Below are 14,831 nucleotides of genomic sequence, written 5' to 3'. Positions count from 1 at the left end.
AAGATCATCACTGACACTCGTCCGGAAGAGTAATATTTCTTGTTTTCAGTTTATCTGCATGAAAGCCATACGTGTTGCCCGACACGTAATGGTTCATTGTAAGGGCCACCTCATGTTCATAAATTTGCATTTTCTGCATCATTAATAAATGGATGTTTTTCAGTCAAAAAGCGGTGTTCCCTGTTTTTCATTTATTTTTACAGTTTAAAAACAAATAAAAATGGCAATGTTTATTTTCATTTTTTATCTTTTTGTTTTGTCTCGTCCCAACTTCAAAAATAATTCTCCGGATCTCGTTGATAACGATTTGGTTACACCTCATATGACTTCGACAAACCGATCTATCATGCCGAAGAAGAAGGCGAAGAAGATTGTGACCTGCTGGAATTAACCAGGTTGTTTAAACAAGAGGAGAAGGTGATTCAGCCGCTTGAGGAGCGGGTTGAGGTTGTTATTCCAAGCACCGCCGAGGTCAGGAAGGAAGGGAAAGTTGAGGCCGCTTCAGAGGCGAATCGAGAGCAGAATGGTAGCCTTGTTGAAAGAGCATGTGGATACCTTCACCTGGTCATGTCAGGATATGCCAGGGGCGGATACTGGTGTCGTTGTGCACAAGCTGCCATGGAGAGAAGACTGTCCTCTAGAGAAGCGAAACGCCAGTGCCTGTATCAGAAAGCCATGGTGACTTTGTTTCATGATGATTCATCATGAAGTTGAATGCTATGCTATGACATGATAGCAAAGTCCCAAACAGGAGTGGGGCATCTGGTGGAGATAATTCAGACTGAGGTTGAATTCAGATAAGTGCACTATCAGAGTGCGGGCCGGTAAGATGTTGGGGTTCATTGTAAGGGAGGAATCGAGGTTCATCCTGCAAAAAAAAAAAAAAAAAAAAAAAAAAAAAAAAAAAAAAAAAAACAAAGGAACAATAAGAGAAATGCCTGAACCGAGAAAGAAAAAGAGAGGTTTGTGGTTTCTTAGAAAGATTGAACTACCTGTCATGGTTCACATCTCATCTAACAGCCACGTGTGAACCCATATTCAAGATGTTGAAAAAAAAAGATCAAACGGTCAGGTGAAATAATGATTGCCAAGGGGCATTGAAAGAATAAAAGGATAAGTTGCAGGAACCTCTGATTCCGATGTCTCCTGTGGAATGAACAATTGTTAATCTGTACTTGACGGCCTTCAAGGGGGTCTACGAGGTGTGTTGGGTCACCATGACGAGTCTTGTCGAAAAGAGCATGCAATTTACCTAAGCAAAAAGTTTACCGACTGTGAAACAATACATTCACTGCTCGGGAAAACTTGATGTACTTTGGCATAGGCTGCTCGACGACTGAGACAGTATATGCTGATTCATACCACTTTGTGGATTTCCGAGATGGATCCGATCAAGTATGGGTTGAGAAGCCAGCAATGACCGGACGGGTTGCGAGAAGAGCAAAATAATGTTGACTGATTTGTGATGCTCTCAGAAAGCAATCAAGGAGTGTATTGTCTGATTACGTCGCTCAACAACCCATTAAGGGTTATCAACCGATGAAGTTTGAGTTCCCTGATGAGGACATCTCGAGGTGCTCCAATCGAAGGATTGAGAGTGACCGATCCCGGAGGAGGGGCCTGACCCCGAATCCGAACGGGTTCTGATGTCTGATGGGGAGGATAAGGTGGATGAGTTAGTGCTTCCCGGGGCACGATGGAATGTACCAACGATGGTGACCGAGTACGAAGCTGGTATCCTGGGTACTGTACCGCGGTACGCACGTCTGCTGGGGCACACGCCTTTCTCACTTAGAAAGCTTGATTGAGGAAAAGAGGCTAGCAGCCATCTGTCATGGGCAGTTGTATCAGCAAAGGATGAAGCGTGCTTTTGACAAGAAGGTGCGACCTCGGGTATATCACGTGGGTGATATGGTGCTGAAAAGGATCCTTCCTCCTCAAAACGATCGAAGGGGCAAGTGGACGCCGAATTATGAGGGTCCATTCATGGTCAAGAAGGTTTTCTCTGGTGGAGCCTTGTTGTTGACGACCATGGATGGTGAGGATTTTCCATCCCTTGTGAATGCGGACGCAGTTAAAAAATACTTCGTGTAATAGACCCGCTGGACGAAAAGAAGAAAATAGTCCAGGCAAAAATGGGCATCCCGGCGAACCAAAAAACAGAAAGAAAGGTTCGGGCAAAAATTAGGGATAAAATGAAAGAATGTACACCCGGCAAGTCGAAAACCTGAAAAGGCGACTTGGGCAAAAAAGGGTATCCCGGTGGACTGAAAACCCGAAGGGGCGGTCCAGGCAAAAGAGGGATTGAAACGAACAACTGCGTCTGGCATGATCGTTTGCGCTTTGGTTAAAGCATCATGGATAATACCCGGTGGGGATCAATCAGAAACGTCTTGTTCAGAAGGCAGAAAGCATGGAGAGTCTGAGGACATATGGGGTGTAACCGAGTTGGAACTCGATGAGATTACGGGTTTCACATTGCCATTAGGATAGATTTTTCCTTTTGAGCGCAATTACCTCTTTTCAGGAATTGCTTCCTTTTGATTGCTCATTTGAGCCACACTTTTCCAATCAATAAAATGCATATTCAGTCAAATAATTTTGTTTTTGTCTTTCATAACCGCTTTGATTGCAAAAACATCCAGATATTTTTGATAAAGAATCTTGCATTTTAACACATACAGGTTTCCTTCCAATGCATGTTTATAAGATTGAAAGCTTGAAATCTTATTCGGAAGGTTGAGTGACCCAAGTGTTGAAATCTTGACACGCCTGGGGCACGGTTTTATCTAACGGTCTGTTTTGCAGGAACTGTTAGATACTTTTCACTCACTTGCAGGTTGTGATGTGGAAGCTTTGACAAGAGAAATCCCCAGAGAGTCCGGTCAGGGACGAGTGTATGAAAAATGACGAAGACGTTGAGACGTACGACGATCCTTGATGGTAATCAAGAAGACTCTTCAAAGTCGGAAGACTTGAAAGTATGTAATTCCCCGCAGAGTCCGATCAGGGACGAGTGCATGAAGAAAGGACGAAGAGACGACGAGAGACGTCCGACGACCCTTGAAATTAATCAAGAAGACTCTTCAAAATCGGAAAATCGAATTTCTGTATAACTCCCAGGAGTACGCTTTCCGTCAAGTGCGGAGCGACTTGGAATATAAGATGATGGAGCAGAAAAGGTCCAGACGAGTCTGGGAACTTTCAAAAGTGGAAAGCTGATACGAGTATTGGAGGTAGATACCGTGGTTCGATGAGTCGATGGGTGTTCTGTACCAACTTTTCTCGTTTTCCAGCTAAGTCCCTAAGCAGAGTCATAGGACTAGCTCCCCTGCAGATCCAAGGTCTGTAACTTCTCCAGCCGAGTCAGGATGGTTATCCGGCAGGTTTAAAATGGTGTTTCCTCAGTAGCCAGGCCCGAAGGTTGTTACTCCCCGAGTGGAGCGGGTCTTTTTCAAAGAAATATATCTCCAGCTAGTCCCCGAGTGGAGCGGGTTTCAATGAAATATATCTCCAGCAGTGTTCATCCTACCAGTGGATCGAACAAATTCCCGTAGCAGACGGACTTTTGCATCCCCAGCTGAGTTGGTTCTACCTATGGATGGCATGGGTTGTCCCCAGCGGAGTAGTATGCAATTCCTTAGCAGGATCAAGATGGTTATCCCCAGCAGGTGATATATTGATGTTTCCCCAGTTGAGCCTGGAGGTTGCTATTCCCCTAGCAGGGCCTATGTGAGTATTTCCCCAGTGAAGTCGGCAAGTATCTGGGAGGGTTTCCCGAAGCGGAGTCAGGATTGATATCCCCAGCAAGTCAAAGACTGTATCCCCACAGAGTGTTGGTGGTTCTTATCCCCAGCATTTCCTCGAGCGGATTGGGTGCAAAGGAGGTTTCCCCAGCAAGGGTTGCCTATATTCCCAGCAGCAGTGCTTATTCCCCGGCAGGGTGGAGATTGGAGTAATAACGAGTTCCTCAACGGAGTGTCTCGTGCTCCCCAGCAGAACCCCTTGAGGGGGACGTTTTTATGCATTCATCATGTAGCGTAAGCATAGCATATTGCATAGAAAAATAAATCGCGTAGCATTTCCATAATTATGGAGCATTACGCAGAAAAAGATCATGCATCATTGTTGCAAGCATAGAGCTAGTCTCAAGCCGTGGTTACCGTTTGAGAAGTGGTTGTGCCAGAAGATGAAGGTGTTACTCCGAGTAGTATAGCCTCATGATTTGATCAAAGGTGGTTTCCCAATAGTACTATACTGGAGAAGATTTCTTCCGTCGGGCAGAGATGGAAAGGTGATGCGTTCAGCTAGTCTCGAGCCGTGGTTACCGCTTGAAGATTTGGGGTTCACCAAAGGTGAAGATGTTACTCTGAGGAGATTAGCATCACAACGTCAGATCAGCAATGTTCCCCAGTAGTGCGATATTGGAGGAAATGTTCCCGTCAGACAGAGATGGGGATACAGTCAGAAGACGTTATGCGATCAGCGCGATTCAAGCCGTGATTACCGCTTGAGGTTTGGTTTTGTCTGACAGCGAAGACGATGCTCCGAGGAGTTCAGCATTGTGAGTTTGGAACCACCGTTTCTTCCCAGACATCAGTAAGTGTTTGGTCGATCATTGTTTGATGTCTGTCCGCATCATTGTTTGATGTCTGTCCGCATCATTGTTTGATGTCTGTCCGCATCATTGTTTGATGTCTGTCCGCATCATTGATTGATGTCTGTCCGCATCATTGTTTGATGTCTGTCCGCATCATTGTTTGATGTCTGTCCGCATCATTGTTTGATGTCTGTCCGCATCATTGTTTGATGTCTGTCCGCATCATTGTTTGATGTCTGTCCGCATCATTGTTTGATGTCTGTCCGCATCATTGTTTGATGTCTGTCCGCATCATTGTTTGATGTCTGTCCGCATCATTGTTTGATGTCTGTCTGCATCATTGTTTGATGTCTGTCCGCATCATTGTTTGATGTCTGTCTGCATCATTGTTTGATGTCTGTCCGCATCATTGTTTGATGTCTGTCCGCATCATTGTTTGATGTTTGTCCGCATCATTGTTTGATGTCTGTCTGCATCATTGTTTGATGTCTGTCCGCATCATTGTTTGATGTCTGTCCGCATCATTGTTTGATGTCTGTCCGCATCATTGATTGATGTCTGTCCGCATCATTGTTTGATGTCATGTCCGCATCATTGTTTGATGTCTGTCCGCATCATTGTTTGATGTCTGTCCGCATCATTGTTTGATGTCTGTCCGCATCATTGTTTGATGTCTGTCCGCATCATTGTTTGATGTCATGTCAACATCATTGTTCGGTGCCTGTAAACATCGAGTTTCCTCCGGTCATTGGTTAATGTCTGGTCGAGCTTTTTTTGGTGTCAGTAAACATCATCGTCCGATGTTCAGTAAACGTCGAGTTTCTTCCCAGTCATCAGTCAGTGTCTGGTTGAAGGTGTACCCTCTGACGTGTTGCCCTTAGAGTGGTGATTAGTGAAGTTTCCGACTATCAGGTTGAAGCACTTATGGTATTCAGGCCAGTTTTTCGGAGTTCAGACCGAAGTGGTTTTCGGACCAGGTAGAAGAAGAGAAAATTTTCGGGGTTCAAGAAAAGCAAAAAAGGAATGAGAATCCCGAGTGGATGTGGTGTTCAGACCATGGTTATCCCTGTGTTACCATTTATTTTGGTATCCAGGTCGACAAGTTCAGAGTTTGTTTCTTCGCCGATGCTGACAGGCGTTGTTAATTATTATCCCATCAGAGTGCAAATTGTTCGTCTGTTCTTGGTATTCAATCACTCTTCATCCTGATCATCCGAAATCCGAGGCTATTTCGTATCGACAGGTTCACAGTGGATTGAATAGGGGCAGCTGTAACACCTCAAAATTTGCCCTCCTCTCTTGGGACTAGCATTAACATATTTGCATATCATTTTAGGACATTAGGCATAGCATATTGCATAACATGTGGTTACATAGTGCAAGCCATCTTCCCAAGTCTTAATCAGGAGATGAGGAAGTTCAAAGGTGCAAGTTAGGGTTTTGATTGATCACTGGCCATCTGAGGTTTGGGCTGTGAATTAGGGTTTCATGAGTCTCAATGGATGTTGGTCTTCATCTTGATTGCAATGATACATCATCATCATCATGGTTGGATGTCATCAGAAGATGGAAGAAGATTCCTTGAGATTAGGGTTTTGACCACTGGTCAACCCTAATCAGTTGTATTGGGTCGATCAGGGCTGGATCAGGAGATGAGGTTTCTGATGGAGATGAGGATCATTTTGTGATTATATGGTGATTATTGAGGCTAGGGTGTCACCCTTGAGCCATTTCAGTTGGAAATTGGGGTTTAAATTGATCTATGCATTGCCAATTTCATCTGTCAGATGAAAAGTCAACTGTGGTCAACTGTACATGATCTGATGGATGTGGAGGTGGAAATGAGTTGGATACACTTCATTCATGTTGGAACAAGTGTTATATGACATCTCAAGGCTTAAAAATGAAGAAAATCAAGTCAGGACAAAAACTGCCAAAAATAGAAAGTGACTTGTAACTGAAGTTTCCAAAAATGGAAAGTTTTTGACCTCAAAAACAGAAGTCCAAGGAAGCTTCAAATGAAAAATTGTTCAACATGACAGATGTAGATCTTGTTCTCACCTTTCCAAAAAGTCCAAGAACTTGAAAATCCAATGTATGGTTGGGGAGATATGGCTCAGTGAATTTCAGAAAAGATCCGTAATCAGGAGGCCATAACTACCACATACTTTGTCCAAATTGCAAGTTCTTTATATGCACAAACTCCATTTGACATGTACTTTGAGGGTGCATCATTGGATTTGTTCAAAAATGGCCAAGGCAAAAAGTCACTTTTCAACTGGACAGTTGAATTGGACCAGGGGCAAAATCGTCCAAATGTCAAAATAATTGGAATTTTTGAATGGGACTTTTTCCAACACCTCAGGAATGGCATTTGGAGTGTGTTTGAATATTCATTTCATGCATAGGCCTTTTAAATTGAGATTTGGCTTGAAAAGTGAAATGGTGAAAATTGGTCATTTTGCATACACATAGTGAATTTGAGAATGGAGCAACCAATCAGCATGGGACAAGTTCCTACAGCTCATACATGATATTTAGGGGTTGTGTGAGGTGTCAAAACAGGTGTCAATGAGCTGGCTATGGAATTGACAATTTTGCCCTTATTTGCACAATTACCATTTTCACTTAACATGCCATTTAACTAATCAAGTGGATTAGTGATGGATTAGTGCAACATATATATTCTAAATCACTTGCTAATCATAACAGAACCTCACATTCTCCAAAGTTGGATCTAGAAACCTCTCAAATTCTCAAGAGTTCATCAAGAACACAAATCTTCAAATTCATCAAACTTCTTCATTCTTCAACCAATTTTCGAAATTCTTTTTGCATCGAACTCCATTCATCATCATCTCAAACTGTTTTTGGAGATTGGAGGAAGAAGAGCATCGAATCGTGGCTGTCATTGCAAGCTCCATCAATGGTGAAATCGAATTTTGAGCAACAAAGGCCATAGCAATTGATTCTGAGCACGTCATTCATCTTCCTGGAGCTTGTAGTTGGACTGTTTGTGGAGGAAACACGTGAAGAACTCCGATTTCCTTGCTGCCGTTCCAGGTACTCGAAATTTCGAATCTCACGAAATGCTTAATTGTTATGTGCTTTTGAAAGTTCGTTCCATGTAGATTGCAATGCTAGGTTTAGTTTGGATTATGATGAAGCATAGGTTGTGAAATCTTGATTTGAAAGTATGAAACCAAAACCTAAAACGCTCGATCCGGAATATTTAGGGAGAATTAGTTGAAATCGTTTGCATATTTGAGATCCTGAGAGCGAGACGGTTCCAACGCATATCCATTTGTAAGTTTTCATTGAGATTTGAGCAAAAACCGAGTTTGGAGTGGGAGCGGGAAAACGCGAGGAAGACGATATACATTCTGGAAATACAGTGCTCAATCCGTTTTCGCTGGCTGAGAAATTTGAAACGTGTTTACCGCGCCCTCATCACACTAATTACCAAACTGCCATTATCCTATTTTAATTAATTTAAATTAATTCACAAATAAATTCTAAAAAATTGCTAACACATTAAAAAATTCATAAAAAATAGTAAAAAATTCCTAAAAATATGGAGATTTTTTCCTTGACTTTGTTGACTTGTGTAGGATTTTTTTGACCTATTGGTCAAAGTTGTGCTTGGCAAATATTTTATTTGGCATAGGCTTTTCTAATGTATGTCACATTTTGATACATTTTGGCAATTTGATCATGAAATACTCATATCATAAGATAAATGGCTGAAAATTTTTGTGGTGGTTCTTGACTCATTGAGGATTATTTATATGTAAATTTCATGAATTTTTGATACCTGGTCAGAGAGCAGCAAATTCTGGAACTTAGGTGTGACAATTTGTGTCACACCTCTTGATGTCAACTTGTTGAATTTAATTGGATAACCTATGCATGTTAGAATTGAATGAAATTTGGCATGGTGAATTGTTGATATGTTAGGATGTTGTATGAATTTTTGTAGAATTTTTCACTGCCTTTTCTAATTGATCATGATTTTTCATTTCTGGTGATTGAAATTGCAAGCTCATGTGACATAGGTTTGTAATTTGATTGGGAAATGCTCACATTGTATTGTATGGCCATGAAATTTGACATGCATGAACTAGACACATGTTAGGACCTCCCTGTTTTGGTCTCATCCATTTCTTTTTTGTTTTCAATGAGATATGAATTTTTGAAGTGGATGTATGCATTGATGTTGTGATTTGAAGCATGAAATTGTGACTGTTTTTGTTGATTTTCATTGACATGGTTTCATTTGCCCAATTGAGCTCAAATTTGACATGGTAGACCTTGATTAGGCCCTGTTTAGGTGTATTTAATTTGAGAATTTTTTGATGTGTTTTGGCATGGATTTGAATGCAATAGTTCTGTTTGCATGTTTGATGCTTCATTTGGACCAATATGGATTGTTTTGTGCATAACATGAGCATGATGAATGATATAAACATGAGACCAATGATGTTTGCTCTTGTTTGATGTTAATTTGATGTTGGTTGATGAATACCTTGCTGTTTTAGATTTTTTTCTTGCTTTTTGACCCTAGGCTTGGCCTAGTGGTCTAGTTGCTAATGTTTGCTTGATTTTTCAGGATTAAAAAGCAATGCACATGGATAATGGTCCAAATCAATTTTGATTGATGTTGTGGATGTTTGTACACTAACATAACATTGTTTTGTAGGTGTTGGAGCTTGGGCTTAAGCCTTGGGCTTGTTTTGTGTTGTATTGTTTAAGCTGGTTAACTGTTTATTGTTTGCAGTTTGTCTGATTGAGTACTAACTGTGTTTGATTGTTTCCAGGTACTTTAGTTGCTCAGTTCCTTGTGAACTTTTGCTTTGCGTTGCTTAAGCAACTTGCATAGAGGTATAACCTTCTTACTTCATGTAGTCTGGAGACCCGGCTGTTACCGAGCCGGGCAAATTGTCTGAAGTCCTCCTTAAGAGGCAATGCTTGTGTATGTTTATTTTTAAGCCAAGCAGGAAAAGCCCTTCAAGTAAGGCAATTGGTGGAAGGTAGGGACAAGCAACCTGTCCCCCACTATTCAGTTGAGTCTTCTCCTTGCTCCCATTACATGGTTGTAGCATTGAGATCAAAAGCCCAAGATCCTGTGCATTGCACATTGTGTCTGAGTCATCGAGTATAGAAGGGTTCCCCTATTCTGGACCCATGCTCATTTGTCAGCTCTCCCTGGTTAGGGATATGAGCTGTGAGGTCTGATCCTCACTTCATCCCATCATCTGCTTCACCTTAGCCTCGTAATGGCAAGGTTAAGAGCAAACACAGCCTGTACAGACGATTGCTTAGGCAGTCAAACCCGATTGATTGAGCCCCTTGTTTGGCTATAGTGCGTGTTATGTGGATATCTGATTGACATGCTTGTTTGAGATACCTGTTCTCATTTGATGATATATGATTGTATGCTTGTGTGCTAGCTTCTTTCCTGGTTAGGTTAGTTTGCTTATGCAAGTAGGATAGAAAACCGAACTTAGGGTTAACGATGCATGACAACATTAGGCTCGAGTCTCAGCTCCCTAGTTGTGTATCTTTCCCCGGTTTCTGGTTAGCAATTTAGTCCCTTTCAGGGGAACTACATCGCCCTGATCCTCGTTCCAGACGAGGTATGTAGGCAGGTGGTCGTGCGAGACCACTCCGGGCAACCTTTTTCTTTTTTTGCGTGTGTTAACCTGTTATCTGTATGCTTGGGTTCGGATGCCGACGTAAGCCCAGTGATTGGCTGTCGGGCTCCACGTTTGCCGTTTTGAGTGTGTTTTGGTTCGGATGCCGACGTAATTCCATCCAGTGGTTGTCGGGCTCCATGTTTGCCACCTTTGTTTGTATGCTTTGTGTTGTTTGGCGTGCGTAAGCCGAACTACAGTGGCTCTGATTCTTGTTTCAGACAAGATATGTAGGCATAAGGTGCGACGCCTTATCGAGCCCGTTTCTCTTAGCCCCACCTGCGTTCCCCGTGTGTGTGTGTGATGTTTAGCAACCTTTTCTTTATTCTAGAACGTGGATCCCTAGGAGTACCTAGGACGTGAGGGGTGCTAATACCTTCCCCTTGCGTAACCGACTCCCTTACCCTTTCTCTCTGGTCGCGAGACCATGTTCTTTCCAGGTTTCTCTGAGCGTTTCCTTTCCCTATCTTGGGATAAATAACGCGCAGTGGCGGCTCTGTGTGTTTTTATTTTTAGGCTCGCCGGTTGATTTTTCGCAGGATGCGACAGCTGGAAAATGCCCGTTTGGGTGATTCATCGCCATGGTGATTTTCTTCCCACGAATCATTTAAACCGGAGCTCTTGATACCGGATGTTGGAAATCCACCAAAATCTATGGAGAATTTTAATCAATCTTGATGAAAAAGATTGTTATCACCCACATAATAACAATGAAAAGAGAAGAACAATGGAGAAAGAAAGAAAGTAAAGAACGATGAAGGAGAAGAGTAATAAAATTCTGTAGAGTTTTTTTCTGCCCACAAACTGTGAAAAATTTCTTATTCACTTTATAACTGCAAAACACTGTGAATACAATGCTATGAATACTCTATTCACTTTATTACAAGAATAAGGGTTACTCCCTATATTTATAAATTTAGGTTAACTTGGACCCCAAGCCAAAGCCCAAAACTATAAAAGCCCCAAATAGCTAACACTACTAAAATAGGCCCAAGTCTAAATCCTGTGTGAAACAACATGCTTTGACACACTAACACAACTTAACACACTAGGTGATTCGACACTTCCTTGTTCTGTTGAGCAACCTGCTGCGACACAAGGAATTACAATTCAACAGAGTTGTTTAAAATTCCTTAGGAACTTTTGAGTTATAATTATGTATTTCTATATAATTTTTTACGAATTAAAAGTATAGAATAAATTAATAAAAATACTTTATTGAGATGTTTTGATCTCATAAAAATGTTATTTTCGATTTTTTGAGTTTTCAGAATTGTTGGATAGTGTTATGGGTTGTTTGGCATGATTTAGATGATTAAAAAAAAATTTATTGATTTTTTATGAGAGATGGTTATGTATAGACGAGTTGATTATGTTGTGGTAAATTATTATGCTTTCTATTGAATACTTGTTGATTTTATAAGTATGTTGTTGTGTATCATTGAGTTACAGGTGAACCACATATATATAAATTAATAATTTTATTAAGTTAAATTATTATATGTATTGGAGTTATGTTGCTATGCTAAGTATTGTATGAGTTGTTATGGTAATCTAGAAGAGAGGATTACACGACTTTGTCAATGCATGTATGTTAAGATCAGAAGAGGGGTCTTAACACATTGAATTTTGTTAACATGTTCATACATTTATGTTGAGTTATGTTAAGAGGCAGGTTGCTAGTTCAGAAAGGGGACTAGTGGGTTGTCACAAGCTCAGAGAGGGGACTCATGGGTTTAGAGAGGGGACATGATTCCTAAGTGAACCATTATTGAGTTGGTACCACATGCATATAGTTTCATAATGAGATAAATGTATATGATATTAATGTTGTGTGTAATTGATGTGTGATTGATATTTGAATGAGGTGTGATTGAAGAGTTGGTGTGAGAATACATTTACTCTACTATGATTGAGATTATGTAAGAGTATGTTATGTGCTGAGTATCATACCTTGCAATATATACCTATTATTATTAAATATGATTTCTCATCCATTCTGTTTGAATGTTGCCTTTACATGGACATTGTACATATACTCAGGAGTAGCACTGCTGAAGTAAGTAGAAGATAGCTCTTGGAGTTACTTCTTTAGTTTACCGCTTTGAATAGTGGTGCCTTGCTCGGATCATGTAACAATGGGTTGGAATAAACGCTTGAATTGATTCTTATATCGTTTATGTTTGAGTTCAAGACTATTTATGTTGTTGAGATTTTTAAACTGTTTTGAGTTAACTGTTATGAACTCCTTTTGCTCATGTTACAAAGTTAACGTTTATGAAACTAAATGTTGTGAGTTGCAATATTGTTGAAAATTTCTTTATTAATGATTTCACTGTGTTACACCTTAAACATTTGGATGAGTATGCGTTGATAGGGTTTGAATGCCTTATTATATGAGTACGTGATTGTCATACCCCAAAATTTGCCTGTTAATTTTTATGATAAATTGATTCATGCATGACATTCATTTCACATTTGCATTCATTCATTAGCATACATTCTCATATAAATTATAAATTATAAATTTTAATTTATTTATTATGTGATACAGATATAAAAAATAATAATAATTTTGGTTATCTGTATGATATAAATAAATTTTATATATAAAAATAAAATAGTTTTAATTTAATGATAAATAAAAATAGATTTGAATTTTAATTGTATAATTAAAATTCTAAATTAATTCTATTTGTTAAAGCTCATTAAATTATAATAACTATTTTTTATAATTTAGTGACTCATGTTCCATTTATTCATTATTTATAAATAGTATTTATTTAGTAATTCACGTTTTTTACTTAATAAAATTTATTTATAAGAGTAACATTTTTTAAACGCCCATAAATTATAAAATAATTTTGGTTGATATAAGTAAGAATAATTTTGATTTTTTTTTTAAATGATGAAAGTAAAAATAGAAATAGGTTTAAATTTTAATTCAATTATATAACTAAAATTTAAATTAATTTTTATTTGTTAAAAGTCATTTGAATTATTCATTATTTGTATTTAATAAATATTTAGCAAGGTTAAACCCTAACTCTCCTAAAGTATAGGAAGGGATCTAAATATTTAGCAAGTTTAAACCCTAACTCTCCTAAAGTATAGGAAGGGATCCAAATATTTAGCAAGGTTAAACCCTAATCCATACCATTATAAATACTTCATATGGCGGCAGCGAGAGGAAAGAAGAGGAAAAAGAGGAGAGATACAGCAGAAGAAGATACACAAGGCAAGGCAGAAGCAAGAAGATTCACGGGCAAGAAAAAGAGAAGCAACCATAAATCACTCATAGCCTGAATAAGAATAACACACATACAGTGAGCAAGTTAGAAGAATCAAATCCCCAGTAAGTGTTCATTATGGAATTTGCATCCAGCATGATTACCTTGCAATACTCCTTAATTCATGCATGAATAATATTGGTTTAATATATATATTGAGATGATGTATTCATGGTTTGATGGATGTTGATATTTCTTTATTCAAGTATGCATCTGTTCTTGATATGTCATAGCATGTTGGAGAAATTCTGTTTGCATGATTAAAGAATTATATCTGTCATTTAACTATTATTATATGAGTGTTGTTTCTAGCATGATTATGTTTATTTCACATGCTGTTATTACATAATAATGATGATGATGATATAATGGTGATAATATAAATCCTTGGTTGTCTTTAACATGTATGTGTAAGTTTTGTTTTATCATTATCACTTGCAGTAAAGAGAACTAATACATGAGTAAAATAATATAAGCTTCTTGATTTGTGCATGGCTATTTTTATTATTGCATGATGATTATATATGATCTTATTTTATGTGTGTGGTTTGATATAAGATGAAGTTACATGTTTGTTGTATTCACATGAAAGAAACAGCGTGAGAAAAAATAAAGTAGCTTGCCGTAAGAGAGAAAACTGTAACATGCATGGTGGTGTTGTGTCAAAAATGGAAAAATACATGTAGAGTTAATATATATTTTAATGAAGGCGAATAAATAATGAATGGACCAACATGACTCGTTGGTAGTTACCCCTTCATTACAACGTAGAGGTTCTGGGTTCGAGCCCCTAGGGCTTAATTTTTAGCTTTTTCAGTTGTTTTTACTATGTTTACTCCCTTTCAACTATAATTAATTCACCACTATTTTTCTATTATTCAAAATAGCCCATTTTAATTAGGATTGCATGGAAAGATAAATAATCGAACTTAGATAAATTAATTCAAGATAATACATCCGAATCCAATCATTTCCATACTTGCACCTCTAGTGTAACCCTCTCTTTGTTGCCTTACGATATTACGGTCATGTCCCGCGAATGTGGGGATACCATTAGCAAAGACCCTTTCGATTAAATCATCATCATCCCTAAACAGATAAGTCATAGTCCCTTCGATCAAAAGGTCAATGTCCCTACAAGATAAATCATAGTCCCTCGAACGTTGCCTTCGAATATATGACCTTGTCCCTCGAACGTTGCCTTCGAATATATGACTTTGTCCCTCGATGACCCTTCGTTGTAGCCTA

Source organism: Lathyrus oleraceus, chromosome 1 (assembly GCF_024323335.1).
Source record: "Lathyrus oleraceus cultivar Zhongwan6 chromosome 1, CAAS_Psat_ZW6_1.0, whole genome shotgun sequence".
In the NCBI taxonomy this organism is placed as follows: domain Eukaryota; kingdom Viridiplantae; phylum Streptophyta; class Magnoliopsida; order Fabales; family Fabaceae; genus Lathyrus; species Lathyrus oleraceus.
This window is presented reverse-complemented; position numbering follows the sequence as displayed.